The sequence below is a fragment of the Prionailurus viverrinus genome, chromosome B1, assembly GCF_022837055.1.
Source record: "Prionailurus viverrinus isolate Anna chromosome B1, UM_Priviv_1.0, whole genome shotgun sequence".
Lineage (NCBI taxonomy): Eukaryota > Metazoa > Chordata > Mammalia > Carnivora > Felidae > Prionailurus > Prionailurus viverrinus.
The window spans coordinates 76,339,404-76,358,798 of record NC_062564.1 but is presented as its reverse complement, the minus strand read 5'-3'; the positions used below and the strand labels follow the sequence as shown (position 1 = coordinate 76,358,798).

The 19,395-nt window shown below is 39.9% G+C and overlaps 1 pseudogene; it reads left to right on the top strand.

Moving 5' to 3' along the window:
• Positions 1–1,237: 1,237 nt before the first annotated feature.
• On the top strand, positions 1,238–1,669 carry LOC125163878 (calmodulin-like; annotated as a pseudogene).
• The last annotated feature ends 17,726 nt before the right edge of the window (positions 1,670–19,395 follow it).

Sequence of the window (19,395 nt, the reverse complement as noted above, 5' to 3'; positions counted from 1 at the left end):
AAATAAGCAAATTTCCTTGTCAACTCCGTTATAATGAACTCTCATCAGATATTCAATAATGGATATTTTAAAGTCTTTTGTCTTTTACAGAGAATTATTGTTTTACTCTGATATTTTGCAAAAGTACCAAGTGCTTTGTCTTCAAGAAGATTCATGGAAAGGACTCTGGCAAACACAGATTTCTGATAACTTTACCATCATAAAGCTGAACTGAATAAGAATTTCCAGAACTAATAACAAAACAAAACAAAACACTGGATTCAAGCAGAACAAGAATAAATAATGTGGAATTGAGTGAACTGAGGAGTATGACTATAGTTTTTATGACTTATTGTTTGAAAGAGCTCTGGTTCTTTAAATGTTTTGTTTTTCCAGATTTGAGGAAACTTTAAGTTATCCCTGACAGCAATTTGGTAAAGTGTACAATTGTAAACAAAGATGAAACATTTATTTTTTTCTCTGTATCTGATCCCTCCTGAATTCAGAAACTCTTAGTATTATTTTTGTGGCAAAATTATTATTTATTTACATAAATTTGATAAGAATTTATTGTCCTTATAAAGGAACACAATTGGAAATATTAGCTATATTTCCTAAGCTTTAATTGGAATGTCATATTTGAGATAGATGTGCATAGATTCAGATGTGGCCAGACAGATTTAAGGAACTAAAGCTGACTTTACAGAGCCAATAAAACCCCTTGGAAAAATAGACCTGGTGCCCTGCTCACAAAGTTCCAACAAAGCAGACTTAAAAAGTGCTCATAGGGGCACCTGGGTGGCTCAGTCAGTTAAGCCTCTAACTTGGCTTCAGCTAAGGTCATGATCTCACAGTTCATGGGTTCAAGCCCTGAGTAGGGTTCTGCCTTGGCAGTGTGGAGCCTGCTTGGGTTTCTCTCTCTCTCTCTCTCTCTCTCTGCCCCTCCCCAGCACTCTCTCTCTCTCTCTCTCTTTCTGTTTCTCTCTCTCTCTCACACACACACACACCAAATAAAGAAAGAAAGAAATTAACTTTAAAAATAATAAAAAGGTAAAAAGTGCTTCTATGAGGCCGTGGTACTGGGAGCTCGGCAGGTGTGGGGCCGACACTTGCAGTCTGGTGGCCGCACAGCCCTAAGCACACTGTGCCTTGGCAGAAGCAGCAGCATCAGCAGCAGTAGAGCCACCCCCACCATCACAGCCCCTGCGCTGGTGCAGTCACCCTCATGACCTCTGTTCTTCCTCCCTTCACCTGCACCATGGCTGATCAGCTGACAGAAGAACAGATTGCTGAGCTCAAGGAAGCTTTCTCCCTATTTGACAAAGATGGTGGTGGCGCTGTCACAACAAGGAAATTTGGAACTGTCGTGAGGTCACTGGGTCAGAACCCAACAGAAGACGAATTGCAGGATATGATCAACAAGGTAGATGTGGACAATGTTGGCACCATTGAGTTCCCAGAGTTTTTGACTATGACAGCTGGAAAAATGAAAGAATCAGATAGTAAAGAAGAAATTCGGAAGGCATTCTGAGTCTTTGACAAGGATATCAATGGTCACATCAGTGCAGCAGAACTATGTCATGTCATGACAAACTTAGGAGAAAAACTAACAGATGAAGAAGTAGGTGAAATGATCAGGGAAGCAGATATTGATGGAGATGGACAAGTCAACTATGAAGAATTTGTGTAGGCAGTGCCTGGGTGGCTCAGTCGGTTAAGCGTCCGACTTTGGCTCAGGTCACAATCTCACAGCTCATGAGTTCGAGCCCCTAGTTGGGTTCTGTGCTGACAGCTCAGAGCTTACAACCTGCTTTGGATTCTATGTCTTCCTCCCTGTCTGCCCCTCCCCAACTCTCACTCTGTCTCTCTCTCTCTTTCTCTCAAAAATAAATAAACATTAAAAAAATTTTTTTAGAAGAAAAGAAGTAGCTATCATTGGTGTTCATTCTGCCCAAGAAACTCGATTAAGACTTCATATTTTAACTAAACATGAAACCCTTTCTTCTTCCCTTTCTTTCTTTTACTCTGGCACTGGCCTGGAAAGATAACACCATCATCTGATTCCCCCAGGCCACATCTTTCAGACTATTGGATTTGTCATCAAGAATTCCAATCTGTCCATGATGCTAGTGATTCCCTCATACATTTCCTTGTCTCTGGTTAAGAACCCTAAACCCAGGGAAACTTGTGTCCAGGTTCTAGGCAAAGAAAGGGACACATAGCAACCAGAATAAAACTGCCTGTGTGGTCTATAGACCCTTAAAATTTTATTGACTTCCATGACTGTCACCTTTCCAGGCCTGACTCAGAGGAGGCATTCATGATTCAAGATTTGCTTCCTTTGTCAGGGCCCACTTCCCTGGTTAGTAGTGAGTACAAATGAGGCTATGATCAGGAATTTCTCCTTAACTCTCAAAAATATTGCAGAATCTGCTGCTAGAACAGTAGTTGCCCAGCAAAAAATCCTTTGACTCTCTGGCCAAAGCTGTTCTTGATAATAGGATAAGCCTTAATTATCTTTAGGTTGAGCAAAGAAGTATCTGTGCTATAGCCAACATCACTTGCCAACACCTGGATTAACACTTCTGAGGATGTTGAAACTCAATTACATAAGGTCACTGAGAAAACCACTTGGCTTAAATAAGTGTTTCCTTCAATGAATTCTTTCTTTGACTTCTTTGATTTTTGGGGGTCGTGGCTTTGAAGTGTACTCCAGACATTGGGAATTATCCTGCTTATAATAATCATAGAAACCTCCCTAATGCATTGTTTTCTCTTGAGAGCTCTAAATTTATGTTTGCAGCCACTAACCACCAACCAAATGATCTCCCTAAGACTGGAACATCAGAAAAGGAACAAAGAGAATGACCAACTTAAAAATTGTGAAGCAGAGAGGCACCTGGGTGGCTCAGTCGGTTGAGCGTCCGACTTCGGCTCAGGTCATGATCTCATGGTTTGTGAGTTTGAGCCCCGCGTCGGGCTCTGTGCTGACAGCTGGGAACGTGGAACCTGCTTCGGATTCTGTGTCTCATTCTCTCTCTGCCCGGGCACTCCCCCACTTGTGCTCTGTCTCTCTCTGTCTCTCAAAAATAAATACATGTAAAAAATTTTTTTGGGGGTGGCGCCTGGGTGGCTCAGTCGGTTAAGCGGCCGACTTCAGCTCAGGTCATGATCTCGCGGTCCGTGAGTTCGAGCCCCACGCCGGGCTCTGTGCTGACAGCTCAGAGCCTGGAGCTTGTTTCCGATTCTGTGTCTCCCGCTCTCTCTGACCCTCCCCCGTTCATGCTCTGTCTCTCCCTGTCTCAAAAATAAATAAAACGTTAAAAAAAAAATTAAATAAAAAAAATTTTTTTTAAATTGTGAACCAGAAGGCATTGCTTATGAATATCACAACGATTCAGCAAAAACATTGCAACCTGTGAATACCACATAGAGGATCAACAAAGACTGAAAACTTTTGAGTGATAGCTAGGAGTCGTGCTAATCCCTTAAATTTTGATCACATCTCTCAGTTAAGCTGAGAGTTTGATCAAAAGGGGGTAATTGTTAAAAAGGACCAGCAATCCCCAAATTGAGTCACTGTGCTAAGCCCTGTGTCAGCAAACCAAACCTGATGAGCCTCTCCCAAGACTGTAATCTTAACCAGCCAGTCTGGAATTTCCTGGTCAGTACTAGTGAGGTAATCCACCTGATAGACTTTTTGGCCCCTAAAGGAAGTTGACCTTACTTGAAATAATCCATTCTCTTTCTCCTTCTGCCTATAAAAGCTTTCTGTTTTGTACTGCTCCTCGGAGCTCCTTTTTATTTGTTAGATGGGATGCTACCTGATTCACGGATCATTGAATAAAGTCAATATGATCTTTAAATTTTTTAATGTTTATTTTTGAGAGAGAGAGAATGGGGGGGGGAGGGGCAGATAGAGAGGGAGACACAGAATCCAAAGCAGGCTCCAGGCTCTGAGCTGTCAGTACAGAGCCTGATGCAGGGCTCGAACCCATGAACTGTGAGATCATGACCTGAGCTGAAGTCAGACGCTTAACCAACTGAGCCACCAGGTGCCCCTTTATCCTCATTTTATAGATAAGGCAGCTAAGTCACATGAAGGTTATAGAAGACATAAGGTACATGATACATGGTGATGTAGGAAACAAAGGCAAAAGAAAAAATTAAATTTCCTTACAACTTACAGCCCACTGACAAGTCCTTGAGACAGGCAGAGCAACCTTCCTCTACGAGTTCAACTGCCTTGATGTTAATACTTTGCTAAGCGCAGACAGCAACCTTATCTTTTTTTTCCTTTATGATTTTATCATTTTAAGAATGTTATATAAATGACTTTTTTTTCACTTTTCTGTGGCTTGCTGGAACATATTTTTAAAACTCTATTTTTATTTATCTCTAGTGTTTGTGAGTGTATCTCTTTGTATAGCTATTTCATTGATTGCTCCCACTATTACATCATAATATATACATAATTTATCAGTCTACTGGTGTTACATTTTACTAATTAATTTACTAATTACATTTACTAATTGATTAATTACCAGTTCAAATTGTAGATATTTTATCTCCCCTTACCCTCCCTGCTTATAATGTAATCACTGCAGATATTTTCTCCAGGTACATGAGAAACACAATAGTGTTAAAACTTTTTTTTAAAATCTTATTTATTTTTGAGAGACTGAGAGACAGAGCACAAGCAGGAGCAAACAGAGAAAGAGGGACACACAGAATCCGAAGCAGGCTCCTGGCTCTGAGCTGTCAGCACAGAGCCTGATGCGGGGCTCGAACTCACGAACAGTGAGATCCTGACCTGAGCCTTAGTCAAATGCCCAACTGACTGAGCCACCCAGGCGCCCCTAGTGTTAAAACTTCTGATTTAACCATCAAACATGATTTGGAAAACTCAAGAGGCGAAGGAAAGTCTATTGCATTTACCTCTATTATTGCTCTTTCTGTTCTTTCTTTCTAATGATGATCTAAGAGTCCTATTTTTTTTTAAATGTTTCCCAAAAAAACCCACAAAACTCATTTCCTTTCTGCTTAGAGAACTTCCTTTAGCCATTCTAAAGGTAAGTCCGCTGGTGACATATTCTATTACTTTTCCTTCATCTGTGAAAAAGCATGTGTTTTCCCTTCATTCATGAAGTATATTTCTGCTGGATATAGAATTTGGGTTGGTAGTTATTTTCATTTAGCACCTGAAAAATATTATACCACTTCCTTCTGACATGTATGCTTTCTGATGAGAAATCCACCGTCATTAGACTTGTTTCCCTCTCTAGGTAACCAATTTATTGATCTTTCTGTCCTTTCAAGATTTTCTTTGGCTTCAATTTTCAGGGATTTGACTGTGCTGTATCTTGGTGTGGATACCTTTGAATTTATCATATTTGGGATCATTTAATTTCTTGAATCTGTAGGTTTATATCTTTTGCCAGTTTGGGGGAATTTTCAGCCATTATTACTTTAAATGCTTTTTCAGCCCCATTCTCTTTCTCTTCTCCTTCTGTGATGGTCTGAATGTTAGATCTTTCATAATAGTCCCACAGGTATCTGACATTCTGTTCACTTTTTTTTTTTTTGAGCTTTATAATTACTTTCATTCTACATTTTTTTAATGTTTATTTTTGAGGGAGAGAGAGAGTGAGAGAGGGAGAGAGAGAGAGCATGAGCAAGGGAGGGGCAGAAAGAGAGGGAGATACAGAATCTGAAGCAGGCTCCAGACTCTGGGCTTCAGCACAGACCCCAATACCAGGGCTCGAACTCAGGATCTGTGAGATCATGACCTGGGCCAAAGTCAGCTGCTTAACTGACTGAGCCACCCAGGTGCCCCATTATCCTACATTGTTATTGTAATTACTGTGTTTGTGTGAGACCATTTAGAAGGCAACCTTATCTTTATATTAACCCAATCTCCAGGATCTTGTAAGTCTTTCTTAACATATAAAATTTCCTTTGGAAACTTCCTTCATCTCTACCCTTCCCCCCCAAATATATGTTAGTAATCATCCTCCAAGTGTATGGCCCACTGATATAATCTGAAGAGCCTCATGACTGAGGTTTTATTAGACAGTAATAAATGACCTTTTCCTACTAACAGCTAGCCTCCTCAAAGTCCTGGAAACCTTGCTTCCAAAATTCCTTAGAGGATTACACTATCCCTAACCCCCTTCCAACTTGAAAGTTCATAATCAGTCACCTGTCACAACCTCAGGACAGCTCTTTCTGCCCATAGGTACTGTTCCCATTCTTTAATAAAATCACCTTTTGCATCGAAGATGTTTCAATAATTCTTCTTTGGCCAATGGCTCCAAACCCACCTCACAAGGTACATGGATGTCCAACTAAAATTCTAAAAGAGGAAAGAGAAAACAATTGACAAAAGGCAACTTTTGAAAGGATAAGGACTGAATATTATCCAGAATTAATAAAAATCATGAATCTTCAGATTAATGAAGTACATCAAATCCCAAGTAGATCTCTAAAGCAATGCTAATACAAAAAATAATAACTAACATTTATTGAGTACTTATCAGTTAGACTATTCTAAATGAATTATATAAATTATTATATCATTAACCTTCAGAGCACAGCAACCTTATGAGATAATCCCTGCCATTATCCTCAGTTTGCTGATAAGAAAACTGAGACAGAGGGGTGAAGTAGCCCTCCTAAGATCACAGCCTGCAAATAGTGAAGCCAGGACTGAAACTCAGACTATTTGATTCCAAAGAATGTACATTTCACACCAAGAAAGGAAATGGTTTTTTTTTAATGATTATTTATTTATTTTGAGAGAGACAGAGAGCTCCCAAGTGTGCAAGTGGGGAAGGGACAGAGAGAGAGGGAAAGAGAGAATCAGACTCTCTGAGAGAATCAGAGAGAGAGAGAACAGATTCTGCGCTGAGCATGGTGGGGTTCGGGGCTCAATCTCACAATGATGAGATCATGACCTGAGCTGATATCAAGGGTTGGATACTTAACTGACTGAGCCACCCAGGTGCCCCAAGAAAAGAAAATGTTTTAATATTGTTTTATGCCCTACATCTTAACATTACATCTGAACAATCTTACATCTTAATAGCCTATGCTCTTGCTAAAAAGTGTGGTCCATGGACTAGTGGCATCAGTATTGTATGACACCATGTTTAAATATAGAATATCAGTTGCATTCTAGACTACTGAATCAGAATCCATTTTTTAATAAGATCCCCAGGTGATTCACACACAAAGTTTGAAAAGCACTATTCTATGCATTCCCAAGCCCAATCTTTTTGCAATACAGTAATAAAAATGGCTAACTTTAACCCTTTGATGCAACTGGTTGTAGTTTTCTGGTATTATACTGCAAACTCCCCCTGAGCAGAGACTGTGTCTGCTTTGCCTATGACTACATTCTGAGTGCCTGATACCAAGTTGGGACATAGTACATTTTTGATAACCACTTTGGTTCAATAAGTAAATAAATATTGGCCAAAAATAGATAGAATTTTTTTATGGGAACAAGAAAATATGGTATTAAAATGACCTCTGTTTTCTTTCATCTAAGTTACATTTTAAAAATATATCATTGGGTGCCTGGGTGGCTCAGTCAGTTAAGTATCTGACTCTTGATTTCAGCTCAGGTCATGACCTCATGGTTCGTGAGATCAAGCCCTATGTCCAGCTCTGCACTGATGATGTGGAGACTGCTTGGGATTCTCTCCCTCCCTCTCTCTCTGCCCCTCCCCTACTCCATGCTCTTTCTCTTTCTCTCAAAATAAATAAGCTTAAAAAAAACCTTTTTTTAAATATCAGACTTGGGGTACCTGGGAGACTCAGTTGGTTAAGCATCTGACTCTTGATTTTGGCTCAAGTTATGATCCCAGGGTTGTGGGATTGAGCACTAAGTCAGGGTCCACGTTGAGCTTGGAACCTGCTTAAGACTCTCTCTCTCTCTCTCTCTCTCTCTCTCTCTCTCTCTCCTCTGACCCTCTCCCCTGCTCTCTCTCTCTTTCTCTCTAAAATAAATAAAAATATAAATATAAAAATATATCAGATTAGTAGATATTGGTAATGTTCTTGAATTGTTCTGAATTGAATTCAATGCTATTTCTTCTGCTATATTAAAATCAATGCTAAATATATATTATTAAAATAATTAGGTAGAAGTTAATTTTCTTTTTTAATAGTTCAACAAGTGTCTGATATGGGATAGCTGAAAAGTACAAATAGTGTTTTGTGCTTTTCTCCCCCCGGAAAAGTACAAATAGCATTCAGCCCTCAGCATTCAGCATTCAGCATTCAGTTTAACGTATGTGATGATTTCAACAATACAATAGAAATCAAAGGTAAATTTTTTAATTTCTACTTCTCAAGTAAAGAAGCCACACAACAACAAAAAAAGTAATGCCACCACGTGTAAGCATTCCAACCATCTAGAGAAGAAAGCAGATGGGTCTTCTGTAAAGTCTTGGACTCAGTCAATTTCATTCCTAAAGTTTCTCTTCAAATTGGTGTTTATTTGCAAACATGTTATGTGTGGAATCTTGAGTTACTGTGCTTCCCTCTAATTCTGCTTTTGGAAGACAAACATTTTTGCTTTTCTTTGCTTATGTTGCATCTCCATAGCAATTGTCAGAACTCTTCCTCACCCACCACGTTGACCTCAGCAAGACCAAAAATGTCTTACACAGAGCTTGTCTTATTTTGTTCCCTCCAAAGGGAATGTTCCACTTCAGCAGTTCTTAGATCTAAATATCATAAGCAAATTAGTGGGACTGACATATTTTATGAAATTCAGTACTTGGAAACCCTACATACCTAACTGTGACTAGTGTTTACTGCCCACTGACCCCACCCCACCCTCTGCACTTCCAGTCACTCTCAGTTTGTCACTGTCCCCAACATACCCTTCTTGTTTATGTTTCTACCTCAGGAGACATGCTGTTACTTCTGCCCAGACTACTTAGAAAGCAAAAGGGTAGAAAGAACATGGGCTTTGGGCAAACCTTGATTCATTTTTTTCATTCTGTGATTTTGAGCAAGTTCATTAACTACTCTGAACTATTTATTGATCAGAAAAATAAGAAATAACAATGTAGAGGGGTTAGGGCTGTTATAAGAACTAAGTGAAATAACAGTAATATTAATTAACAGTTAATGAACACCTTATGTGGCATTATTGTGCCAAGTGCCTATATTATTTGAATTAATTTTTAAAAAATGTATATTTATTTTGAAAGAGAGAGAGAGAGCATGCACATGTGCATGAGCAGCAGAGGGGCAGAGAGAGAGAGAGGGAGAGAGAATCTCAAGCAGGCTCCATGCTGTCAACATGGAGCCTGACACTGGGCTTTAAACCCATGAACAATGAGATCATGACCTGAGCTGAAATCAAGAGTCAGATGCTTAACTGACTGAGCCCCTTGAATTAATTTTTATATCAGTAGGAAACCTATCCTTTCAGTAGTTCTTTCTGTATTGTGAAATGATGAGTTTTTTAAATGTACCTGTCTTATACACTAAGCCATTAGTTCCTCAAGGACTAGGACATTATCTTCTTATTGCTCTCGGAATCAAGCAAACATTGTGTCTGATACAAAGCAGGAATCTGGTGAATGTCTACTTCATGGGTTGATAGTATGGCATTGTTGACATCCCACCTATTTTTGCACTGTCACCTATACTCTCCAAGTCTCAGGTGTTCATCTACTAAAAATCATACCTTGCAGGATTATTTTGAAGAGTAAAAATGATAATGTGCCACAAAAAGACACGGAGGAAACTTAAGTGCATATGGCTAAGCAAAAGTAGCCAATCTGAGAAGGCTGTATACTCTATGATTCCAACTGTATGACATTCTAGAAAGGGCAAAATTGTGGATACAGTAAAAAGATCACTTCCAGAGAGGGGTTCCAGAGAGGCAGGGAGGGAAGATAATTGGATGGAGAATAGTGGATTTTTAAGACAGTGAATTTATTACATATGATACAAAAGTAATCCATTGTCAAAACCTATGGGGTGTATAACACAAAATGTGAACCCTAGTGTACTGTGGGCTTTATCTAATAATAATCTATCAATTTTGGTTCATCACTTTTAACAAAAGTACCACATTAATGCAAGATGTTAATTATACAAGAAACTAGGTTGGGGAATGAGGGGGTATATGGGAACTCTGTACTTCCTGTCTGATTTTCCTGTAAACCTAAAGTTCTCTAAAATAATTAAGTCTATTAATTATTTTTAAAATATAAAATAAAATAATAATATGAACATAATGATATTTCAATATATGATAAGCTTTTTAAGAATTACATTCAGCCAGGGCACTTGGAGAGTCAGTTAAGCTTCTGACTCTTGATTTGGGTTCAGGTCATGATTTCATGGTTTGTGAGATGGAGCCTCACATTGGTCTTTGAGTGGCAGCACGGAATCTGCTTGGGAGTTTCTCTCTCCCCCTCTCTCTGCCCCTCCTCTGTTCTCCCTCTCTCTCCCAAAATAAATACATAAACTTAAAAAAAAAAAAAAGAATTAAATTCAACCGATAGTTATTGAATGCTTACTTTGTACTAGGCACAGTGCTGGGCGCTGGAGTTATTTACAGGGAAGACCTTGTCCCTGTCTTCAAGGGATTTAAATCTAATGAAAGGCACAGAGATACAAAGAGATACTTTTCAATACAAGGTGACATGCATAGATATACACAGAGGAAGCACATCTCACCCAGTCCAGAGGAGAGGTGGCTAGGGCAGGGAAGTCTTACTGCAGGAAGTTACCCCCGAACTGAGCCTTGAAAATAAGCAGATATTAACCAGATAAGGAAGAGGGGAAAGTGTAAGAAGAAACTTCCAGGCATGATCAAAAGAGAGAGGTGTAAACATAGTATTCAGGGAATTATACGTAGTTGAATATTACTGTGGGTAAGAGACAAAAGGCTGTAGGAGCCACAGGTGAAGATGACAAGGTAGGGAGAGGTGAAATTAAAAAGAGCCTTTATATGCCATGCTGAGGGATCCATTGCTGGGGCAATAGGGATCCCTAGAAAGATTTTAAGCATCAGAGAGACCTGGTAGCCAGGAGGAAGATTGAGAAGGGCCAGTCTTTTGGACTCGGCTCCCTCTTCTTATCATGTCCTTAGTCCCTGTGCGGCACTGCTCCTACCACATAGGCGGTTTGTTTTTCTGGAAAGGGTCTAGGTGCTGACAGCAGGTGAAGATTTGAAAGTGAAGATTTTGGCAGCCAAATGGAGATGATGTGGGGCATGAAAGGAAAGCAAAGAAGATGGAGGCGCGCCTGGGTGGCTGAGTTGGTTGAGCATCCACCTTCAGCTCAGGTCAAGATCTCACGGTCTGTGAGTTGGAGCCTCGCATGGGGCTCTGTGCTGCTGACAGATCGGAGCCTGGAGCCTGCTTCGGATTCTGTGTCTCTTTCCCTTTCTGCTCCACCTCTGCTCACACTCTGTTTCCCTCTCAAAAATAAAGATAAAAAAAAGCAAAGGAGATGGATATTTTATCAGGCGGCTCATGGCCCATTAAGGCTGCTTTTCTATGACACAGACTCTTTCCACTTCGATCTACTACTCATTGGCTTGATCTTCAGAATATCATCTCCAAAATCCCAGGAGAGGAAGTAATTGAAATATTTAAGGAATACTACTATCATTCTTTTTTTTTCTCAGATATTTTATCAACCACTGTAAGTGGTTAATATAAAAACTGAGCAAGGGGCTGGCTAAGTTGGAGGAGCATGTGACTCTTGATTTCGGGGTTGTGAGTTCAAACTCCACTCTGCGTGTAGAGATTACTTAAGTAAATAAAAACTGAAAACTGAATAAAAACAAAAACTGAGCAGCAATCAGAAACCCAGATGTGTAAGAAAAAAGCGTGAAGGCACTATTAGATGATCTCAAAGAAGATAAACTGAACACAGTTTCTAGCCCATAGTTTGGCTTCAGCTTCCATGAAAATGTATAAAGGGCATTTATGGAGAAATCAGTGGGCAAGGTCATGAGCAAGACCTGGGAAACATAGAACTTAATAAAAATTGGGACTACTGGTAGGTGGTTAGGTACAGGACATCTGGCAAGACTATGGTGGGGGTTGGGGATGGGGCAGGGGGTTGCTCTTTATTTTTTGCCTCTAAGTTCACCAAAGGTCATCCCAGTTCTGGAGTAGGTCAAAGCAGAAAACTTCTGTGGGGTTTAATGGGTTCCTCAGCTTATCTGGGTGGTAGGTCATGGTGGGGTAGGGGGATAGGTGGGCAGGAGAACAGAAATTCCATCAAAACATGGATAAGGCAAAGAAAATGCAAATAACAACCTGGATCAGGCTCATTTAGGCATTCCATTCTCAGATTTTAAAAAGTAGTACAATGGCAGTTGACATCTTAATGATAACCTCTCTCAAGCCTTCTTCTCTCTTGAGTTATAATGCTCCAATTTGTTGTTCTCTATATGTGGTATATAAGCTAATACACCCCCATCTTGAAGTCTCACTTTACCTATTTCCTTACTTGGATATTCTTTTCCTATAATCCATACCTTCTTCTTTCTTCATTTACACTTTCTTTTTTTTTTGATTTAACATGTCCTCCCTCCCTTAACTTCTTGAGAAAGCATGCATGGAAGCTAAGGTTTTTGAGAATTTATATGTATTCTACCTTTATTCTTTGTTTGTTTGTTTGTTTGTTTGTTTTTGCAAGTTTGTTTGTTTTGCAAGAGCAATTTGTTAAAGCAAAAGTACACTCTCAAGGTGGGAGAGAGGGTGGGTTCCACAAGGTGGAACCATCCTCTTTATTCTTTTTTTTCTTCTTCTTCAAATTTTTATTTGAATTCTAGTTAATTAACATATAGTGTAATATTGTTTTCAGGAGCAGAAATCAGTGATTCATCACTTACATATAACACCTAGTGCTCTGGTGTTGTGTGGAAACCAGTTTGACAATAAATTTCATAAAAAAAAAAACAAAAAAAAAAACCCTAGTGCTCAACATGACAAGTGCCCCCTTAATACCCATCACCTATTTAGCCCATCCCCCTACCCACCTCCTTCCATCAGCAGTCAGTTTGTTCTCTATAGTTAAGAGTCTCTTATGGTTTCTCTCTCTCTCTCTCTCTCTCTCTCTCTCCCCCCCCCCCATATGCTCTTTCCTTTCCTTTCCTTTCCTTTCCTTTCCTTTCCTTTCCTTTCCTTTCTTTCTTTTCTTTTCTTTTCTTTTCTTTTCTTTTCTTTTCTTTTCTTTTCTTTTCTTTTCTAAGTAGGCTTCATGCTCAGTGTGGAGCCCAGTGCAGGACCTGAATTCATGACCCTGAGATCAAGACCTGAGCTGAGATCAAGAGTTGGACACTTACCTTACTGAGTCACCTAGGCAATCCTATTTTGTTTCGTAAATTCCACATACGAGTGAAATCATAGAGTATTTGTCTTTCTCTGACTTATTTTGCTTAGCATAATACACTCTAGTTCCATTCATGTAGTTGCAAATGGCAAGACTTCATTCCTTTTGATGCCTGAGTAATATTCCATTGTTTATATATACCACATCTTCTTTATCCATTCATCAGTCCATAGACATTTCAGTTCTTTGCATAGTTTAGCTGTTGTTGATTATGCTGCTATAAACATCAGGGTACATGTGCTCCTTTGAATCCATATTTTTTTTATCCTTTGTGTAAATACCTAGTAGTGCAATTGCTGGATAATAAGGTAGTTCTATTTTCAACTTTTTGAAGAAACTCCATACCGTTTTCCAGAGTGGCTGCACCACTTTGCATTCCCACCAATAGTGTAAGAGGGTTCCCCTTTCTCTGCATCCTCACAAACACTTATTTCTTGTGTGATTAATTTTAGCCATTCTGACAGGTGTGAGGTGATATTTCTTTATTATTTTGATTTGCATTTCCCTCATGATGAGTGATGTTGAGCATCTTTTCATGTATCTGTTAGCCATCTGGATGTCTTTTTTTGGAAAAATGTGTATTCATGTTTTCTGCCCACTTCTTAACTCGATTATTTGTTTATTGGGTGTTGAGTTTGCTAAGTTCTTTATAGATTTTGGATACTAACCCTTTATCAGATATATCATTTGCTAATATCTTCTCCCATTCATAGGTTGCCTTTTAGCTTTGTTGTTTGTTTACTTTGCTGTGCAGAAGCTTTTTATTTTGATGAAGTCTCAATAGTTCATGTTTGCTTTTGTTTTTCTTGCCTCTGGTGACATGTCTAGTAAGAAGTTGCTCTGGCCAAGGTAAAAGAGCTTGCTGCTTGTGTTCTTCTCTAGGATTCTGATGGTTTCCTGTCCTGCCTCTTTATTCTTGATGGACAGTTTGTCTGGGTATAGAATTCGAAGTAAGAAAAAATTTTCCTTCAGAATTTGGAAGCATTGCTCCATTGTCCTCAGAGTTCAGGGTTCAGGGTTGTTGTTCAGAAGTCTGATGCCACTCTGATTCCTTCTCCTTTGCACATGGTTTTCCTGTTTAAAAGTTTGGAGAATTTTGTCTTTGTGTTTGGTGTTCTAAAATTTCATGATGATATTGTTGGTATGGGTCTGTTGCCATTCATTGAACTGGGTACTTGGTGGACCCCTTCAATCTGGCAATTTAGGTCCTTTCCTTATCTTTTACATTACAGGATTTCCTCCTATATTTGGTAATTCTGACTGCCAGCTCATATTTAAGGGTGGGAGAGTGAAAAGTTGATTAGAAGTTCTGTGCATTGGGGAAGAACTGTTGACCATGAATGGTTGCTGAAAGGTGATAGAATAACCTCTTTTTTGGGAAATTCCACCCCTACCCCATCCCACTCCATATCACTATCTTTAAGGATTTTTTTTTTTCACTTGGGCTAGTCATGTTCCTTAGAGATTCTTCTCCCATCTTATGTCTGAAAGGTAAGTCTTGATTTCTAGCAAATGAGGAATTGGGAGAGGATGTGAGCACTTAGTATGCCTGCACTAATTGATCCCTGTTTACTCACTAGAGTCCCTAGCCCCTTCAGCCCTGGATAAGAAATGTATACACCTTCACTTCACTTAGGGTAGGGAAAGTGACTGACATCCAGTTGAAAAGAGAGGAGAGGATATAAAAGTGGTGTTACTTCTCAAGTAGCTTCCAACCTCCAAGTGAGACAAAGAAACTAAAGGGACCCCATGAAAAACTACTTTTTCCCCTCCTTTTCTCACTTTTATTTTTGCTGAACCCACACCCCCCCCTTACACATGCCTTATAGAACAGATAATATGTCCTCCTAAGGTCAAGGATTTTATGATTTCTTTGGAGTCTTCTAGCACAATAGGTAACATGTAAGGAGTGACTAGGTGGGGTCATCATCAATATGTTTTCCAAGACTACTGACTTATTAAGACCCCAGTTCCATGGCATAAATGACTTATGGAGGACACCTAAACATTCATCTTTTTGCTTGGATTACTGAGAAGACCCTTGCACCAAAGCACCATCCTCAATAAAAACCCTAGACTTCAACTAAAGACAAGATTCACTCTTCTTTCTTTTCCAAGTCTCCCAGATGCTCTGTCTATATCTGCACTCTCTCTGTGCTTCAGTGGTTTCTTTTTAAACTTTTAAAAAAATATGTTTTTAAGCAACGGGGGGGGGGGGGCTGGAACTACAACCCCAAGATCAAGAGTCACATGCTCTACTGACTGAGCCAGCCAGATCCACCTTCAGTAAATTCTACTATCTGCTCTCATTTAATTTCTATCCTGCATGGAGCCAAGGACTCTCTGGCTGGTCCTGTAGGACCCCTTCTGGATCCTTGGACCTGGCCAGCCTGCATCACAGCCATTTCCCTTATTTTAACCCTCCTACATCTTCACTCCATATCCAGAGGATTTTGTAATGCCACTAACTTAGCATTTGGTTTTCTCAGGTCTTCCAAGCCCTTTATCACTGCTTTCTAGCCTCCAAAAATCTGTTGCTAATGCTTCTTCTCCCTCTTTCCTCATCCTTGTGAGTTTTAGTAGAGTTCTGGAGGGAGTTAGATAAGATACATTTGTTCAATCTATCATTTCTACCTGGAATTGACTGTCAAACATTCTTAAAAAACTAAGATTCATATGTCTAATAAATATTGAGTGCCTACAATATTTGGGGCACTTTGATAAATGCTGGAGATGAGCTATGATTTATCTTCCATCGTGATGATTGATGATCTAAGGTAATGGTTTGAAAAGAAAAGGTCCCTTTCCTTGCCCTGAAGTCAGAATTTTATTTTATGGGGATTACTCTATGCTTGGGTTACTCGGGCAGCTTCATAACTGATTCTGATTTGAAGCCACCTGTAGAAGCCTTGGATCATTTCTGATGTCACCCACTCATTCCCCCACCCTAGCTGTTTCTGAGTGTAGGATAATTGCATTAATACCTAATTCCAAGACTGTATGTGGTGTCAGGGCTGATTTGCCTTAAAGACCAAAGTTCAACTGAATACTGCCCGGGCAAAGATCAAGTGCCTCAGGTGCTGATTGAAGGAAGGGTGTGCGGTTGTCTTAACAGAATCTTTACAGGCCCCGATTGTGTCTCTGTTCCTGGTGGCAGTTTATTCTAGATCTTTTCTTTAAAGTTTGGCAATAAGCTTTTTAAAATATATATATATTCTTTTTTTTTTTTTTTGAGAGAGAGCGAGAGATAGTTCAAGCAGGGGAGGGGCAGAGGGAAAGGGAGAAAATCTTTTTTTTTTAAAGTTCATTTATTTATTTTGAGAGACAGTGTGTATGTGGGAGGGGCAAAGAGAGAGAGAGAGAGAGAGAGAGAGAGAGAGAGAATCCTAAACAGGATCCACGCTGTCACTACAGAGCCCAATGAAGGGCTCCCACTCACAAACCCTGAGATCATGACCTGAGCTGAAACCAAGAGTTGGATGCTTAACCGACTGATCCACTCAGGTGTCCCTACAATAAGCTTTGATAATCACAATGGTAGAAGGAGGCCAATAGGGAGGTATGACACTTAGTGTCTACTATGTGCAGGCAGTGGCGTTGGCACTTCACATTTAGTAATGCACTTAATTTAAAATTTTTTTTTCAACGTTTATTTATTTTTGGGACAGAGAGAGACAGAGCATGAACGGGGGAGGGGCAGAGAGAGAGGGAGACACAGAATCGGAAACAGGCTCCAGGCTCTGAACCATCACCCCAGAGCCTGACGCGGGGCTCGAACTCCCGGACTGCGAGATCGTGACCTGGCTGAAGTCGGACGCTTAACCGACTGCGCCACCAGGCACCCCAGTAATGCACTTAATTTAATATTATTCCATAATAAATCAATGAGCATGGCACAATTCCCCTGGAACAAAGCAAATAATGCAAGCATTTGTCCTTCTCTTTTCAATCTCCTTCTCACTCAAACCTCATACTCCTCCTGTTCTACATTTCTGTGTTCTGTTTTACAAAATCACTTGAAGCCAAATAGACATATTGACACAAATCACATGCATATGAAGGTGTGTTCCTGGGATACGTTGATAACCTTAGTCCACTTAGGTTTTCTATTTCCCGGAGATGAACTGCATACATCTAGCAGCCCAGCCCAGCTGCTTTGATGGCAGGTTGGGGCCCCTGTGGAACAGGAAGAGGTCCCATCAGAACCAAGCCCCTTGAGCTTGACAGGTAGCTGCTGTTTTTGCCTGACATGCCAGTGTCTACAGATGAAAAGATTTTGAGAAAGCTTTTAGTCGCCAATCTTTGTCCTGACATTGGAAAGATGCATAGCCTAGTTTGAATGGAATTTGATTTTTTTTTGATTATTTGATATTTCTGGCCCTGGTTACTGATTACAGTCTGGGATGAATTGGAAAAAACAGAAAATGATCTCTGCTTATTACTGATATCTTCTATTGACAAGGAACTGAAAGATCTCTGCAATTCTTAATCTTGTGCCTTGCGTTAGGAAAAAAAAAATCACACATTTAGGACAGCTGTAAGTACTAATGATATTAACAAAAACATCTTAGTTTTGCATAGCACATTCTGGTTACAAGCATTGTTACATATACTAGTTCCTCTAAATAACCTTGAATTCGGTTTTCTTTGATTTATTACTGTGTGATTCATAGATTACTTTGTAAAAGTATTAATGACTAACACAATAAACATGTTTTATCAATTAGCAATTTCCTAATCTCAGTTTAAAGGTATAGTTTATATTGAAAATCTGCCCCCCCCCATTCTCCCTCTTCCTGACATAATAACACCTGAAAAAATCTGCAGAACAAAGAACAGTGTCAAACAAGCTATTTGGACCTTAAAAGCAGTACCTGAAAACAGAATCAAAATCTCAGTGAGGGAAGAGATACTGAAGAGATACACCAGATTTAACCTCTGTGTATTCCTGTTGTACATTCATACATCCTCCCCCAGAGGAGGGCTTGTTCTCTCAGGAAACATTTTGCATTTCCTAGATAGTAGATAGCTCCTGGGGCTGGAGACAATTTACTGCAGGTGGTGGGAGAATTGGAGGCAGTGGATGAGTTGGAAAAGGAGGAGAGAAGGTTGAGAAATGGGAACTGCCTTAGGGAGAGAAGACAAAAGAGTTAGTTTTTTCTATAGACACTGACCCTGATCACCAGCCTAGCATAGTCGGTATTGTGGGGTACACAGAAGGAAAAAAATAGACCCCACACTTAAGGAGCATACATCCAAGTGCAGGAGGAAGAGCTTTTCACATGAAGCAGTTAAATGTAGGGTGTGCCAGTAAGTCACCCTTTGAACTCTGAGAAGTTGACTGATAAAATAAGGGCAAATATGATGACACTGGACATAAGTACTTTAAAGGGACCAAACAACTAGTAGCCAGGTGTGATTTGTCTAGAGCAGAATTGGGGATTTCACTTAATTAAGCAAGGAATTTATTAACCAATTGTAATTGATTGCAAGTTAAGACCCAAAAAGTAAGTCTGAATGGGTCTTGGGCTCCAAATCCCATTCTAAAGAGAGACCCAAATTCAGCATGCAGAGAAATTCTCAGTTGGGGAGAGGGCCTCATAGGGGCCTGGAAGTTCCATACCCAGGACTGCCTGCTACCCTTTGCTGTGAGTCCATCCTGAACAACAACCCTGGGCATGACACTTGAAGGAATATCTCCTCTGTGAAGTTCCTCTGAACATGGTCCCCCATCTGCCAGGTAGATGTTACCAGGTAGAGTTAACCACTCTTCCTCCTGTTGTTACCAAAAACTAGGTTTACTTCTTGGTAGGTCAATCCAAATACACAGCCCAGCCAGAGAATGGGAAAAGGAAGGGTTTTACTTGGAACAGTAAAGGAAAACACGAGGGATCCTTCCTGATGAGGGAGCATAAGACAAGCTGATAGGCTGCAAACACCCCCAAGCTCCTCAAGGCAGGGTATGTGTGATATTCCTCGGGCACTCCTGGCTGCCCAAGAACAAAGGAAAGGGGAAAAACAAATGGTTAACTG